The sequence below is a fragment of the Musa acuminata genome, chromosome BXJ1-1, assembly GCF_036884655.1.
Source record: "Musa acuminata AAA Group cultivar baxijiao chromosome BXJ1-1, Cavendish_Baxijiao_AAA, whole genome shotgun sequence".
NCBI classification, from domain to species: Eukaryota; Viridiplantae; Streptophyta; class Magnoliopsida; order Zingiberales; family Musaceae; genus Musa; species Musa acuminata.
This window is the reverse complement of record NC_088327.1, coordinates 26,819,350-26,834,917: the sequence shown is the minus strand read 5'-3', so window position 1 is coordinate 26,834,917 and position 15,568 is coordinate 26,819,350. Positions and strand designations below refer to the sequence as shown.

At 43.7% G+C, this 15,568-nt stretch overlaps 10 non-coding genes across 10 annotated transcripts; all 10 read right to left on the bottom strand.

The window, feature by feature from the left end:
• Positions 1 to 4,063: 4,063 nt before the first annotated feature.
• LOC135590306 (5S ribosomal RNA) lies at positions 4,064 to 4,182 on the bottom strand. The gene has a single exon (XR_010477718.1). It is a non-coding gene; the product is annotated as a 5S ribosomal RNA (ribosomal RNA).
• Positions 4,183 to 4,532: 350 nt separating this feature from the next.
• Positions 4,533 to 4,651, bottom strand: LOC135592450 (5S ribosomal RNA). The gene has a single exon (XR_010479061.1). It is a non-coding gene; the product is annotated as a 5S ribosomal RNA (ribosomal RNA).
• A 350-nt stretch (positions 4,652 to 5,001) lies between these two features.
• Positions 5,002 to 5,120, bottom strand: LOC135591442 (5S ribosomal RNA). Its single transcript, XR_010478527.1, has one exon. It is a non-coding gene; the product is annotated as a 5S ribosomal RNA (ribosomal RNA).
• Positions 5,121 to 5,470: 350 nt separating this feature from the next.
• LOC135592081 (5S ribosomal RNA) lies at positions 5,471 to 5,589 on the bottom strand. Its single transcript, XR_010478852.1, has one exon. It is a non-coding gene; the product is annotated as a 5S ribosomal RNA (ribosomal RNA).
• Positions 5,590 to 5,939: 350 nt separating this feature from the next.
• LOC135588543 (5S ribosomal RNA) lies at positions 5,940 to 6,058 on the bottom strand. Its single transcript, XR_010476323.1, has one exon. It is a non-coding gene; the product is annotated as a 5S ribosomal RNA (ribosomal RNA).
• Positions 6,059 to 6,408: 350 nt separating this feature from the next.
• On the bottom strand, positions 6,409 to 6,527 carry LOC135592004 (5S ribosomal RNA). Its single transcript, XR_010478775.1, has one exon. It is a non-coding gene; the product is annotated as a 5S ribosomal RNA (ribosomal RNA).
• A 350-nt stretch (positions 6,528 to 6,877) lies between these two features.
• LOC135590185 (5S ribosomal RNA) lies at positions 6,878 to 6,995 on the bottom strand. Its single transcript, XR_010477597.1, has one exon. It is a non-coding gene; the product is annotated as a 5S ribosomal RNA (ribosomal RNA).
• A 350-nt stretch (positions 6,996 to 7,345) lies between these two features.
• On the bottom strand, positions 7,346 to 7,464 carry LOC135594143 (5S ribosomal RNA). The gene has a single exon (XR_010480010.1). It is a non-coding gene; the product is annotated as a 5S ribosomal RNA (ribosomal RNA).
• Positions 7,465 to 7,814: 350 nt separating this feature from the next.
• On the bottom strand, positions 7,815 to 7,933 carry LOC135593969 (5S ribosomal RNA). Its single transcript, XR_010479919.1, has one exon. It is a non-coding gene; the product is annotated as a 5S ribosomal RNA (ribosomal RNA).
• Positions 7,934 to 8,283: 350 nt separating this feature from the next.
• LOC135592254 (5S ribosomal RNA) lies at positions 8,284 to 8,402 on the bottom strand. The gene has a single exon (XR_010478967.1). It is a non-coding gene; the product is annotated as a 5S ribosomal RNA (ribosomal RNA).
• Positions 8,403 to 15,568: the final 7,166 nt, after the last annotated feature.

Below are 15,568 nucleotides of genomic sequence, written 5' to 3'. Positions count from 1 at the left end.
AGATAAATATAGGCTGATCTGGTATGCAGAAAGTAATTATTTTTTTGTAACAATCAATACTAGCGTGATGAGAAGATAACCAATCCATGCCAAGTATAATATCAAAACCCTGGATCTCTAGGAGAATCAAATCAGCCAAGAGTTCATGGTCTCCAATAGAGATCAAACAAGATGGGTAGACCAAGTTTGTTGCCAATGAATCTCCAACAGCAGTTGTTACATATAACATATAATCCAGGGGTTTAGGTGGAATATCCAAGTGACAAGCAAAGTATTTTGAAACAAATGATAAGTTGGAGCCGGGATCAAACAAAACTTTTGCATTTCTTTTAGAAACATGAAGAATACCTTCCACCACTGATTTAGAAGCTTTAGAATCTTGTTCAGTGATAGCGTATACTCTAGCATGGGCTGAGGGTCTAGGAGACAGTGGCTCTCTTTTCCTGTTCAGTGGGCAATCTTTTATTTGATGACCTAGCTTTCCACAATTAAAACATGCTCCAGTCACCCGAAAACACCGACTTGTCTCATGATTTAATCCGCATTTTTCACATAACTGAGTCCTCCCCCATGGTTTCCTTTTCTCAAATCCTGATGTCTTAAACCTCTTGTTACTATCTTCGTATTCATTTTCTCTCCTGCTTTTGCTAGTAAATTTGTCCCTTTGGTTCTTGCCAATGATTTCTTGAATTTCCTCCAAGTTTCTTTCAATTCTTCAAAGCTCTTTCTACCGTATCAGCATATGTTTATAATTTTAAAGCTGACATTCGGCTTCTTATTGCTGGTCGTAATCCCCTTTCAAACCTTCTTGCTTTTCTAGATTCATCATCAGTCATACGTATGGCAAACCTAGAGAGCTCAGTAAATTTAGATTCATACCTTGCTTCCTAAAACATCAAAAGAATATTTTCTTTGATCAATCTCTAATGACAGTCAATAAACCTCAAATAAAGATAATATTCTTAGTGATTCTCAAATCATGCTCTGATACCACCTCTGTCACGACCCGACAAAATATCGACAGTATTTAAGATCTTCATCACAACTAACCCAGGATCCAAACACACGTTTGAGGTCACTAAGAAAACATTCAGATCAAATTTCACCTCTATAATCTATCAATTCATAACCCTGTGCAATTCATAAACATAGCATACATCACTCGATAATTCATGCAATCTGAACTCAACTCACCAAATAAAAATCACAATATAAATCCACAAGTGGGGAAATCTATGCAGTCACCAGAATCATCGATTTACCATAAGTTCATATCATTACACAAATTTAATTTAACATTCCAAAATCCTATACACAAGGGATCCTTTATCTTACACAAAATCCACAGGTCCAGATTCATCGTCACATTTCATAATATGCAGAGTAACTTATACACAACTACATATATGCTAACAAAAGTTCTGCCCAACGTCTTCTAAACTCTCCACTGTCTCAGCCCATTCTTAACATTTAAGCAAGCGATACGCTATCCTGAAAAATTTATCAACAAATGGGGTGAGCATAAAGAGCTCAGCAAGTGACTAACATATCCATATCAAAATAGTACAATTTCCAAAGAGATGCAGTTTTCAAACACAAAGCAGAATATACGATTTCGTATACTTAATATCATTAGGAGCAGAAATCATAGTTGTCCTTTTTAATCATACATATTTGGTTCCTGACAGATGGGGCATAGAGTAATTGGAGCATATCAGAAACAAAGGAAACATATCGGAGCTTATCAATGGCATTTAAAATGTTCCAAATCACATCAACGACATATGGAACATTACGAAGCAAAATCAACAGTGAATGAAGCATTTCAGAGCATATCAAACTCATATGTCGTACAGAAGCTCAAACGTCGTCCTTGACGTTGCAATCATATCATAACTATCCAGAGCACGAACAGAAATAACTCACAAAAACTCTGGATGTCATATCAAACATATAGAGGGTGTAGTGGGATCTCAGTCAGAATGTGATTCATCCATTTCTGAATGACCACCTGACAAAAGTCTCCCACGTCTGGGAGCTCCATCCACCCACGTCTAGGTGAAGTCAAAGGGGCCGGCAGAGCATCGCAGGCTCTAAGCAATATCCCACAAAGCGGGACCCCACAAAGCGGGCAAATAAGCGCATACCAGAATATCCCTCAAAGCGGGACCCCACAAAGCGGGCAAATCAGCGCATACCCTTTACCATTTCTGGCAAAGGTCCAGACAATCCCACACACCAGAGTACAAGAAGGCAGTTTCAACAAAAAGTAGCATATAACGGAAGCACACGCGGAACAACCAAACGTACATGTGCCTTTTCAAAAGCAGTGTGATGCAAGGAACAAATCTCTCACAAAAGTATTCATTTTAGGAAAGAAATGAAAGCAAGAGTGTACAGGGATTCCAAGCAATTATAATCAGCTCAATTGCAATAAGAAGATTAGGCGAACTCAAGTATCCAAAGGAAATGGAACAGAATATGCGAAATCGACCAAAGCTCGATTTCGGACAGAATTCCAGTGGCACATCAAACAAATATTTCAGAATAACAATTATGCTCCAATACCCATAAGAAGGCTATGGTCGAATCATATATCAATCTATATTCGGATGGAACAGATTTCATATGAAACAGGGCTCCCAACACAGAGTTACCTCTGATTTGGTAACACAAGGTCAAAATCACAATCACTGTTTTACAGAATTTATAGGGTCGGATTCAACAGACGGTAGGGTGGGCAATTGAACTCCAAAATTTTCAAACTGTATGTCCAAAGAAATATTTTCAAATCTAGTTTCAAATAAAATCAGTTTGGTACAAATCAGAATTCTCAACAGGGAGTTATAGATAACTTAGTATCGATAGGTCAGAAATCTTGAAGTCTGTTTTACAGCATCTATAGTCTCATTTGAAAGAAAAGTTTGGGTAAGTATTCGGTGTCCAAATTCTACAAAATCGGTGTCAAAAGAAAGACATAAGAGTCTAATTACAAACAAAATAGTTCCTGCCTGAATTCACATTTTGTGCTAAAACTTATAGCCGAAACAGTGTATAGGGGTCAATATACCGAAAATATTTCAGAATCCATGGTTTTAAGTCCAAAGAGAGACATATCAGTTTCTAAATAGAAATCTTCCAATTTATTTTGAATCAACATAAAAACAGAGTCTAATACTTCTGTAGGATGGGGTTAGAACACTTGCCTTTGGAAATTTTGACCCGAAATGACAAGATTAAAGCAAGAACCCTAAAAGCCCCAATTTTCTTCCTCTTCTTCTTCTTCTTCTTCTTCTTCTTTCTTTCTTTCTTTCCCTGATCACCCACGAGCTGCCTCCTCTGCTTCCTTAACAACGAAGGCAGAGAAGCTTAAGCGGTGGAATTTGTCATTTGGTGCATTTTGCAGTTTAGTCCTTGTTTTTATCATATTCACGATTAGGTCCTTAGGGTTTACATATAGGTCCTCAGATTCTTTCTTTTTTTTTTTTTTTTTTTAACAGATCTCCCAAATCTTAAAAATAAGTTACCTCTAATTCATACTCTATTTCTTTTGTCAATTAAAATAGATGCTTACATTATCACCAAAAATTATACGAACACTCGGAAATGAGGGGTGTTACAGTCACCCATCCTAGTACTACTCTCGCCCAAGCACGCTTAAATTCGGAGTTCTAATGGGATCCGGTGGTTTTGGTGCTGGTATGATCGCACCGGTTTCGGGTGCTTCGTCCCTCGCCTATGTGCACGTCGCGGTCGGCGCATCAACGTCCGTAGCCTCTTGCCCGTCACGAAATTGTCGGCGCTTTCACGAACGATCACGAAATCCCTATTGGAAGCTCTCTCCGAGCCCTAGCCCAACGACCGCGTATCGGTCACGGCAAGCTCGCAACGAAACCATCGACACTTTCTCGAACGATCTCGGAATCGCTATTGCGACCACAATCCGGAAAGCTCTTTCCGAGCCCCACGATACTGACTGCGTAGCGGTCATGGCAAATTCCGTGCCCGAAAACAATCGTCTCGGAGGTCTACGGAAGATGTTTCATATATCGGGACGCAAAAAGGAGTGCAACACGAGGAATTCCCGGGGGGTCACCCATCCTAGTACTACTCTCACCCAAGCACGCTTAACTTCGGAGTTCTGATGGGATCCGGTGATTTAGTGCTGGTATGATCGTACCGGTTTCGGGTGCTTCGTCCCTAGCCAATATGCACGTCGCGGCCGGCGCATCAACGTCCGGAGCCTCTCGCCCGTCACGAAACCGCCGGTGCTTTCTCGAACGATCACGAAATCCTTATTGCAAGCTCTCTCCGAGCCCTTGCCCAATGACTGCGTATCGGTCACGGCAAGCTCGCGCCGAAACCATCGGAACTTTCTCGAACGATCTCGGAATCGCTATTGCGACCCCAATCCGGAAAGCTCTTTCCGAGCCCCACGATACTGACTGCGTAGCAGTCACGACAAATTCCGTGCCCGAAAACAATCGTCTCGGAGGTCTACGGGAGATGTTTCATATCTCGGGATGCAAAAAGGAGTGCAACACGAGGAATTCCTGGGGGGTCACCCATTCTAGTACTACTCTCGCCCAAGCACGCTTAACTTCGGAGTTCTAATGGGATACGGTGATTTAGTGGTGGTATGATCGCACCGGTTTCGGGTGCTTCGTCCCTAGGCTATGTGCACGTCGCGACCGGCGCATCAACGTCCGGAGCCTCTTGCCCGTCACGAAACCGCCGGTGCTTTCTCGAACGATCACGAAATCCCTATTGCAAGCTCTCTCCGAGCCCTAGCCCAATGACTGCGTATCGGTCACGGCAAGCTCGCGCCGAAACCATCGGCACTTTCTCGGACGATCTCGGAATCGCTATTGCGACCCCAATCTGGAAAGCTCTTTCCGAGCCCCACGATACTGATTGTGGAGCGGTCACGGCAAATTCCGTGCCCGAAAACAATCGTCTCGGAGGTCTACGGGATATGTTTCGTATCTCGGGATGCAAAAAGAAGTGCAAAACAAGGACTTTCCGGGGGGTCACCCATCCTAGTACTCCCCTCGCCCAAGCACGCTTAACTTCGGAGTTCTAATGGGATCCGGTGGTTTAGTGCTGGTATGATCGCACCGGTTTCGGGTGCTTCGTCCCTCGCCTATGTGCACGTCGCGGCCGGCGCATCAACGTCCATAGCCTCTTGCCCGTCACGAAACTGTCGGCGCTTTCACGAACGATCACGAAATCCCTATTGGAAGCTCTCTCCGAGCCCTAGCCCAACGACCGCGTATCGGTCACGGCAAGCTCGCGCCGAAACCAGCGGTACTTTCTCGAACGATCTCGGAATCGCTATTGTGACCCCAATCCGGAAAGCTCTTTCCGAGCCCCACGATACTGACTGCGTAGCGGTCACGACAAATTCCTTGCTCGAAAACAATCGTCTCGGAGGTCTACGGGAGATGTTTCATATCTCGGGATGCAAAAAGGAGTGCAACACGAGGAATTCCTGGGGGGTCACCCATCCTAGTACTACTCTCGCCCAAGCACGCTTAACATCGGAGTTCTGATGGGATCCGGTGATTTAGTGGTGGTATGATCGCACCGGTTTCGGGTGCTTCGTCCCTAGCCTATGTGCACGTCGCGGCCGGCGCATCAACGTCCGGAGCCTCTTGCCCGTCACGAAACCGCCGGTGCTTTCTCGAACGATCACGAAATCCCTATTGCAAGCTCTCTCCGAGCCCTAGCCAAATGACTGCGTATCGGTCACGGCAAGCTCGCGCCGAAACCATCGGCACTTTCTCGAACGATCTCGGAATCGCTATTGCGACCCCAATCTGGAAAGCTCTTACCGAGCCCCACGATACTGATTGTGGAGCGGTCACGGCAAATTCCGTGCCCGAAAACAATCGTCTCGGAGGTCTACGGGAGATGTTTCGTATCTCGAGATGCAAAAAGAAGTGCAAAACGAGGACTTCCCGGGGGGTCACCCATCCTAGTACTCCCCTCGCCCAAGCACGCTTAACTTCGGAGTTCTAATGGGATCCGGTGGTTTAGTGCTGGTATGATCGCACCGGTTTCGGGTGCTTCGTCCCTCGCCTAGGTGCACGTCGCGGCCAGCGCATCAACGTCCATAGCCTCTTGCCCGTCACGAAATTGTCGGCGCTTTCACGAACGATCACGAAATCCCTATTGGAAGCTCTCTCCGAGCCCTAGCCCAACGACCGCGTATCGGTCACGGCAAGCTCGCGCCGAAACCAGCGGTACTTTCTCGAACGATCTCGGAATCGCTATTGCGACCCCAATCCGGAAAGCTCTTTCCGAGCCCCACGATACTGACTGCGTAGTGGTCACGGCGAATTCCGTGCCCGAAAACAATCGTCTCGGAGGTCTACGGGAGATGTTTCGTATCTCGGGACGCAAAAAGGAGTGCAACACGAGGACTTCCCGGGGGGTCACCCATCCTAGTACTACTCTCGCCCAAGCACGCTTAACTTTGGAGTTCTGATTGGATCCGGTGGTTTTGTGCTGGAATGATCGCACCGGTTTCGGGTGCTTCGTCCCTCGCCTATGTGCACGTCGCGGCTGTCGCATCAACGTCCGTAGCCTCTTGCCCGTCACGAAACCGTCGGCGCTTTCACGAACGATCACGAAATCCCTATTGGAAGCTCTCTCCGAGCCCTAGCCTAACGACCGCGTATCGGTCACGGCAAGCTCGCGCCGAAACCATCGGCACTTTCTCGAACGATCTCGGAATCGCTATTGCGACCCCAATCCGGAAAGCTCTTTCCAAGCCCCACGATACTGATTGTGGAGCGGTCACGGCAAATTCCGTGCCCGAAAACAATCGGCTCGGAGGTCTACGGGAGATGTTTCGTATCTCGGGATGCAAAAAGAAGTGCAAAACGAGGATTCCCGGGGGGTCACCCATCCTAGTACTCCCCTCGCCCAAGCACGCTTAACTTCGGAGTTCTAATGGGATCCGGTGGTTTAGTGCTGGTATTATCGCACCGGTTTCGGGTGCTTCGTCCCTCGCCTAGGTGCACGTCGCGGCCGGCGCATCAACGTCCATAGCCTCTTGCCCGTCACGAAACCATCGGCGCTTTCTCGAAAGATTACGAAATCCCTATTGCAAGCTCTCTCCGAGCCCTAGCCCAACGACTGCGTATCGGTCACGGCAAGCTGGCGCCGAAACCATCGACACTTTCTCGAACGATCTCCGAATCGCTATTGCGACCCCAATCCGGAAAGCTCTTTCCGAGCCCCATGATACTGACTGCGTAGCGGTCACGGCAAATTTCGTGCCCGAAAACAATCGTCTCGGAGGTCTTCTGGAGATGTTTCGTATCTCGGGACGCAAAAAGGAGTGCAACACGAGGACTTCCCGGGGGGTCACCCATCCTAGTACTACTCTCGCCCAAGCACGCTTAACTTTGGAGTTCTGATGGGATCCGATGCTTTAGTGCTGGTATGATCGCACCGGTTTCGGGTGCTTCGTCCCTCGCCTATGTGCACGCTTCGGCCGGCGCATCAATGTCCGGAGCCTCTTGCCCGTCACGAAACCGTCGGCGCTTTCTCGAAAGATTACGAAATCCCTATTGCAAGCTCTCTCCGATCTCTAGCCCAACGACTGCGTATCGGTCACGGCAAGCTCGCGCCGAAACCATCGACACTTTCTCGAACGATCTCGGAATCGCTATTGCTACCCCAATCCAGAAAGCTCTTTCCGAGCCCCATGATACTGACTGCGTAGCGGCCACGTCAAATTCCGTCCTCGAAAACAATCGTCTCGGAGGTCTACGGGAGATGTTTCGTATCTCGGGACGCAAAAAGGAGTGCAACACGAGGACTTCCCGGGGGGTCTCCCGTCCTAGTACTACTCTCGCCCAAGCACGCTTAACTTCGGAGTTCTGATGGGATCCGGTGGTTTAGTGCTGGTATGATCGCACCGGTTTCGGGTGCTTCGTCCCTCGCTTATGTGCACGTCGCGGCTGTCGCATCAACGTCCGTAGCCTCTTGCCCGTCACGAAACCGTCGGCGCTTTCACGAACGATCACGAAATCCCTATTGGAAGCTCTCTCCGTGCCCTAGCCCAACGACCGCGTATTGGTCACGGCAAGCTCGCGCCGAAACCATCGGCACTTTCTCGAACGATCTCGGAATCGCTATTGCGACCCCAATCCGGAAAGCTCTCTCCGAGCCCCACGATACTGATTGCGTAGCGGTCACGGCAAATTCCGTGCCCCAAAACAATCATCTCGGAGGTCTACGGGAGATGTTTTGCATCTCTGGAAGCAAAAAGGAGTGGAACATGAGGACTTCCCAGGGGGTCACCCATCCAATTACTACTCTCGCCCAAGCACGCTTAACTTCGGAGTTCTAATGGGATCCGGTGCTTTAGTGCTGGTATGATCGCACTGGTTTCGAGTGCTTCGTCCCTCGCCTATCTGCACGTCGTGGCCGGCGCATCAACGTCTGGAGCCTCTTACCCGTCACGAAATCATCGGCGCTTTCTCGAACGATCACGAAATCCCTATTGGAAGCTCTCTCCGAGCCCTAGCCCAACGATCGCGTCTCGGTCATGCAAGCTCGCGCCGAAACCATCAGCACTTTCTCGAACGATCTCAGAATCACTATTGCTACCCCAATCCGGAAAGCTCTCTCCGAGCCCCTTGATACTGATTGCGTAGCGGTCACGGCAAATTCCGTGCCCCAAAACAATCGTCTCGGAGGTCTACGGGAGATGTTTCGCATCTCAGTAAGCCAAAAGGAGTGGAACACTAGGACTTCCTAGGGGGTCACCCTGTTGAATCTCGGATTTTGATGATATAATCAATTGGTGGGTTAATTGATCTAATCCATATTATTGAGTTAAGTGTGCAGGATTAACTACGATAACCAGAAAACATAAAGCAAGGATACCGGAGTCGAGCTCGATGGACGTTTAAGAGACCGAAGAATCATCGGAGATACTGCCGGAACCATCCGAGAAGAAATCGGGAATGTGTCGGAAGTTCGCCGAAGAAATCGTCGGAGGCTCGCGGAGATCACCAAGAAGGCTCGGCTACTCGTTAAAGTCATCACAAAGATTGGGAGCTTGCAGGGAGTCCGTCGGAAGAAGTTCGTCGGAAAGCTCGCCGGAACAAGACTCGACGTTCGCGGTTAAAAAACTTGCTTAGGATGTTTTTTTTGTGTTATGTAGTTCACCTGTAATTAGGATTAGGATTAAGAGATAATCCTATATCCTGGTTAGGGGCCAACTGGGCCCAAAGTCAGATTTGGTTTGGGCGAAAATTAAGCCAAACCAATGAATCGGACAGCTAGGCGGTGGAACCGCCTGGCTGGGCGGTGAAACCGCCCAACACCCGAGTGCTGGGCGGTGACACCTCCTTGGCTGGGCGGTTGCACCGTCCAGCACCCGAGCGCTGGGCGGTGGCACCGCCTGGCTGGGTGGTGGAACCTCCAGCACCGGGAACCCTAAGAGAATTCAAATTTTGGAGCCCAAAATTTGAATCCTCTTGAGGCCTATAAATACCCCTCAAATCTCAACTGAGGTTACAACTTTTGAGAAGCATTTTGATTGAGAGAAATGTCTTAGAAAGTCTTAGCAAGTCTTGTTTTCAATTTGCTAGAGAGTTCTCCTCCTTCTTTCTTATTGAAAATTTGTAAGAGGTTGAGCTGCTTGTAAAAGGTTGTAAGAGGGGTGTTTACCCTTCCATTTCAAGAGACTTGCTAGTGGAAGGTGGGAGCCTCATCGAAGAGGGGCCTCGCAAGTGGAGTAGGTCATTTGACCGAACCACTCTAAAAATCGGCGTAATCTCTGGTTTGCTCTTTATTATTGTCATTTACATTACTGCAAATCTTCTTACTGCTTTAGTTCCTTATTACTCTTGCTGCGCAACTTCAAGAATACGCCTTCAAGTTAAATTTCTCAAGTTTCGTTCTTAACGTACGAAAGATTTTGTTAAAATCGAAGTTTTAATCCGCTGCACTAATTCACCCCCCCCCTCTTAGTGCCGCTCCGATCCTAACAAGTGGTATCAGAGCAAGGTTATCTCTCATATTTGGTTTAATACCCAAGAGAGATGGCTTACTCCGGCATGCAAGAGGGCCATTCTCTTGCACGACCACCTTTGTTTAATGGGTCGGATTACACATATTGGAAGACTCGCATGAGAATCTTCCTCATTTCTATGGACTTTGAGCTTTGGTCTATTGTCGAGAATGGATTTCAAAAATCTTCTCTTCCGATGAGCGAATGGGATGAATCGGAGAAGAAGGTTTTTGCTTTAAATGCAAAGGCTATAAATGCCTTGTTTTGTGCACTAGACAAAAACGAATTTAATCGTGTTTCAATGTGTGATTCGGCTTTTGATATTTGGAGAACTCTTGAGGTCACTCATGAAGGCACTAGCCGAGTGAAAGAGTCCAAAATCAACATCCTTGTGCACTCTTACGAACTTTTCCGAATGAAACCAAGTGAGTCCATCGGAGACATGTACACCCGGTTTACGGATGTCATCAATGGACTCAAAGCTCTTGGTAAAGATTTTACTAACTTTGAACTAGTAACTAAAATCTTAAGATCCCTCCCTAAAAGTTGGGATCCAAAAGTTACGGCCATTCAAGAGGCCAAAGACCTCAAAGCATTCCCTCTTGAAGAACTCATTGGGTCTCTAATGACCTACGAAATGACATGTCAAGCTTATGACGAGCTCGAGAACCCCCTTCCAAAGAACAGGAAGGATATGACACTCAAATTACAAGAAGACCACTTGAAAGGAACATCAAGTGATGAGAACAGTGACAATGACATTGCACTTTTGACTCAAAAATTAAAAAAATATTTAAGAAAGAACAGATTTAAAAATAATACAAAAAATAAATTTGAACAAAAGAAGGACCAAGTGATTTGCTATGAATGCAAAAAACCGGGACACTATAAGAACGATTGTCCTCAAGTCAAAAAGAGAACATCAAAAAAGAAGGCATTCAAAGCAACGTGGGATGATTCAAGCGCATCCGAAGAAGAGGAGTCCAACACCGAGCAAGTTGCACATTACGCGCTAATGGCGTTAGGAGAAGAGGTATGTGATTTATTTAATGAAGATTTATCTTTTGAAAGAACTATCTATCGCTTTTCATGAATTATTTGATGAATGTAGAACTGTTAGCAAGAAGTTAAGTATCTTAAAGAAAGAGCATGCTTTGCTACAAGATAAGTTTGATAGTCTTCAAACTCCTCCATGCTCTAAGTGCGAGCACTTAGAAGCAATAAAAAATGAAAATATGCTTCTTAAGGAAACCTTAAACAAGTTTAAGGTTTGTAGCAAAGGATTAGATATGATCCTTGCACACAAGGGTCACATCGCAAATAGAAATGGAATTGGATTTGTAAAAGGATTACATCAAAATCCTACCACTTTCATAAAAGGACCTACATTACATGTTTCCTCTTATATGAAATGCAACTTTTGTTACAAATCCGGACATATTGCCTACAAATGCCCATTTAGAAAAATTAGTTCACAAAAATTAATATGGGTTCCTAAAGGAACTATAAAGAATTCAATCATAAATAACAAAGTTAGTGGGTCAATTTTTGAGGCACCCAAAATCAAATGGGTACCTAAAAATCATCCTCTTTTGTAGACAAACCCACAAGCTAGGAGCAAGAGATGGTATCTCGATAGTGGATGCTCAAGACATATGACTGGAGATCCATCTCATTTCTCTATGCTCACTAGCAAAGAAGAAGGGTACGTTACCTTCGGAGACAACAACAAGGGCAAAATCATTGGCAAGGGAACTATTGGTAACAAATTTAATTTTTCCATTGATGATGTCTTACTAGTTGATGGATTGAAACATAATCTCTTGAGTATTAGTCAACTATGCGATAAAGGTTACATCGTTAGATTTGAATCAAATATGTGCATTATTGAAAAACCAAATCATAACATGACTATGATTGCTTTAAAACAAAATAATGTCTATACCATCAATCTTGATGAACTAAGTAATGAAATGTGCTTCTCCGCCGTAAATGATGATGCTTGGCTTTGGCATAGGAGATTAGGCCATGCAAGCATGAAAACAATATCTAAGATCTTATCTCAAGAATTAGTACGAGGAATTCCAAATATAAAGTTTATTAAGGACAAAGTATGCGATGCATGTCAACTAGGCAAACAAATAAAAACAAGCTTCAAACCAAAAAATCAAATTAGCACTACTAGACCATTACAATTGATCCATTTGGACTTATTTGGACCAATTGATACAACAAGTCTAGGTGGAAGCAAATATGCTTTTGTGATTGTGGATGACTACTCTAGATACACTTGGACCTATTTCTTAGCTCACAAAAGTGATTGCTTCAAGTGTTTCTCTAAATTTTGTAAACTCACTCAAAACGAAAAAGGCTTCATGATTTCATCAATTCGGAGTGATCACGGTGGTGAATTCCAAAACCGTGACTTTCAAAATTTTTGCGAAAGTAATGGGTACAATCACAACTTCTCAACTCCAAGAAATCCTCAACAAAATGGAGTAGTTTAAAGGAAAAATAGAAACCTACAAGAAATGGCAAGAACTATGTTGAATGAACATAGTTTACCTAAGTACTTTTGGGCCGAAGCCGTAAATACGGCTTGCTACATCATGAATAGAGTCCTAATAAGACCATCCTTATCCAAAACTCCCTATGAATTATGGAATAACAAAAAACCAAACATCTCCCTATTTTAAAGTTTTTGGTTGTAAATGCTTTATTTTAAATGAAAGGGATGCTTTAGGAAAATTTGATGCTAAATCCGATGAAGGTATCTTTCTTGGTTACTCTTCCGTTTCTAAAGCTTTTCGGGTTTTTAATAAAAGAACTTTAGTAATTGAAGAGTCTATTCATGTAGTTTTTAATGAAATTTCCGATTTAAAGAAAAATGATTTTGATGATGATCTTGGTTTTGATAATTTGAATTTAAATGAACCCTCTCCTCAAAATAGCCATTTGAATGCATCTTCTTCCAAAATTTCTTTACCAAAAGAATGGAAGTATGTAGATGCTCATCCAAAAGAGCAAATTATAGGAGATACATCAAAAGGGGTTCAAACTCGTTCTTCTTTCAAAAATTTCTGTGCTAACGCCGCTTTCCTTTCTCAAATTGAACCTAAATGCATTGACGAAACCTTAAAAGATGATTTTTGGGTCATTGCAATGCAAGAAGAATTGAACCAATTTGAGAGGAATGAGGTATGGAAGCTTGTTCCTAGACCAAGTGACCACTTAGTCATAGGTACTAAGTGGGTCTTTAGAAACAAGCAAGACGAAAATGGTATCGTGGTTAGAAACAAAGCTAGATTAGTGGCCAAAGGTTTCAACCAAGAAGAAGGTATCGATTACGAAGAAACCTTCGCTCCCGTGGCTCGATTAGAAGCCATAAGGATGCTCCTTGCCTATGCTAGTAGTAATAATTATAAACTATTTCAAATGGATGTTAAAAGTGCTTTCTTGAATGGTTTTATTTCCGAAGAAGTATTTGTCGAACAACCTCCCGGATTTGAAAATTCTCTTCTTCCTAATCATGTATTCAAATTGACTAAAGCTCTCTATGGCTTAAAACAAGCTCCTAGAGCTTGGTATGAAAGGCTTAGTTCCTTTCTTATTTTAAATAATTTTACCAAAGGCAAGGTTGATACTACATTGTTTATTAAACATTTTGAAAATAATTTTCTTATTGTGCAAATTTATGTTGACGATATTGTGTTTGGCTCTTCGGATGAATCACTATGTGAATCATTTGCCAAATGTATGAGTCTTGAATTTGAAATGAGTTTAATGGGTGAATTAACTTTCTTTTTGGGATTACAAATCAAACAACTTAGTGATGGTATATTTCTTAACCAATCCAAATATACATTAGAATTGTTAAAACGATTTAACATGGATAATTCAAAAGTAATAAACACCCCTATGAGTACTGCGACTAAGTTAGATATGGATGAAAATGGTGAAAGTTTCGATCAAAAAACATATAGGGGAATGATAGGTAGTCTACTCTACCTCACTGCGACTAGACCGGATATTATGTTTAGTGTAGGACTTTGCGCTAGGTTTCAATTTAATCCTAAATTATCTCATCTTAAGAGTGTTAAAAGAATATTTAGGTATCTTAAAGGAACTTCAAATTTAGGATTGTGGTATCCAAAATATGAAAAATTCGATCTAATAGCTTATGCAGATGCCGATTTTGGCGGATGCAGGATAGATAGAAAAAGTACATCCGGAACATGCCAATTTTTAGGACATGCACTTGTTTCTTGGACTTCCAAGAAACAAAATTCAGTTGCACTATCTACGGCGGAAGCCGAATACATTGCTGCAAGTGCATGTTGTGCACAAGTAATTTGGATGAAAAATACATTAGAAGACTATGGAATTCACCTTGAAAATATTCCCATAAAATGCGATAATACTAGTGCCATATGCCTTACTAAAAATCCAATTCAGCACTCTAGAACTAAGCACATCGACGTTAGGCATCATTTCATACGCAATCATGTTCTTAACAATGATGTTGTTCTAGAATTCATTGACACAAAGCATCAATTAGCAGATATATTTACAAAAGCTTTGAATGAAGACCAATTTGAATTCATCCGAAGGGAATTAGGCATGCTAAATTGTCCTTAAAATGAACTTCACAAAAAGGACTCGTTCTTTTCCCTTCGTTTATGAATTTGAATTCTTCCTTCTTCTTCAATTCAAAATGATCCATTAAAGTATAAATTATGATCTTGAGGGAAGAAGCTAAACAAAAGGAAGGAAGAAAATTTTTTTCTTTCCTCCGCGTGATGCCAGCGGTGGCACCGCCAGATCCGGTGGTTGCACCGACTGGCGCTCGGGCGTCAGGCGGTGACATCGACTAGTTTGGCGGTGACACCGACCGAGTCACCCTTTTAACCCGAGGGGTTAGGGCCGGCGGTGACACCGCCCCCAACCCAAAGAAAGACCTCTCCAAAACCCTCTCCCATTCCCTCTAACCCTCATTCTAACTCTTAGACACATTGGAGGTCCAAGCTTTCCCTTTCCATCTCTCAACATAATCTCCACAAGGTAACACTTGAAATCCCTCCTTTCTTTTCCCTTTCTCTTGCTTATTTTCCACAATTTCATCATCATCTTGTCTAGAAAATGGCTCCAAAGAGATCAAAAGGAATAAGGATTGAAGGAGATTCATATAACCATGACCTTTTTAGATCAAAAGAGGTAGCCCTTAGCTTTCCAAAATTTGAAACACGATGTGTCCATAAGGGAAAATACGTTGATTTGGATGAACTAGAGGACTTAGATCCCATTAAGTGGTTTGCTCAACTAGAAGCTCTACCTCTACTACAAATAGATGAACCAATCTATCCACGGTTAGTGAGATTGTTCTATGCCAACCTATATGAAGACAATGATAGCCTAAGCACTTACATTCTAGGAACACCCATTAGAATTTTTGACAGCACCATTTGTGAGCTAATTGGCATAACTGAAAAAGATAGGGGATGCTATTTTAAAGGTAAATGGGACGTCAAAAAA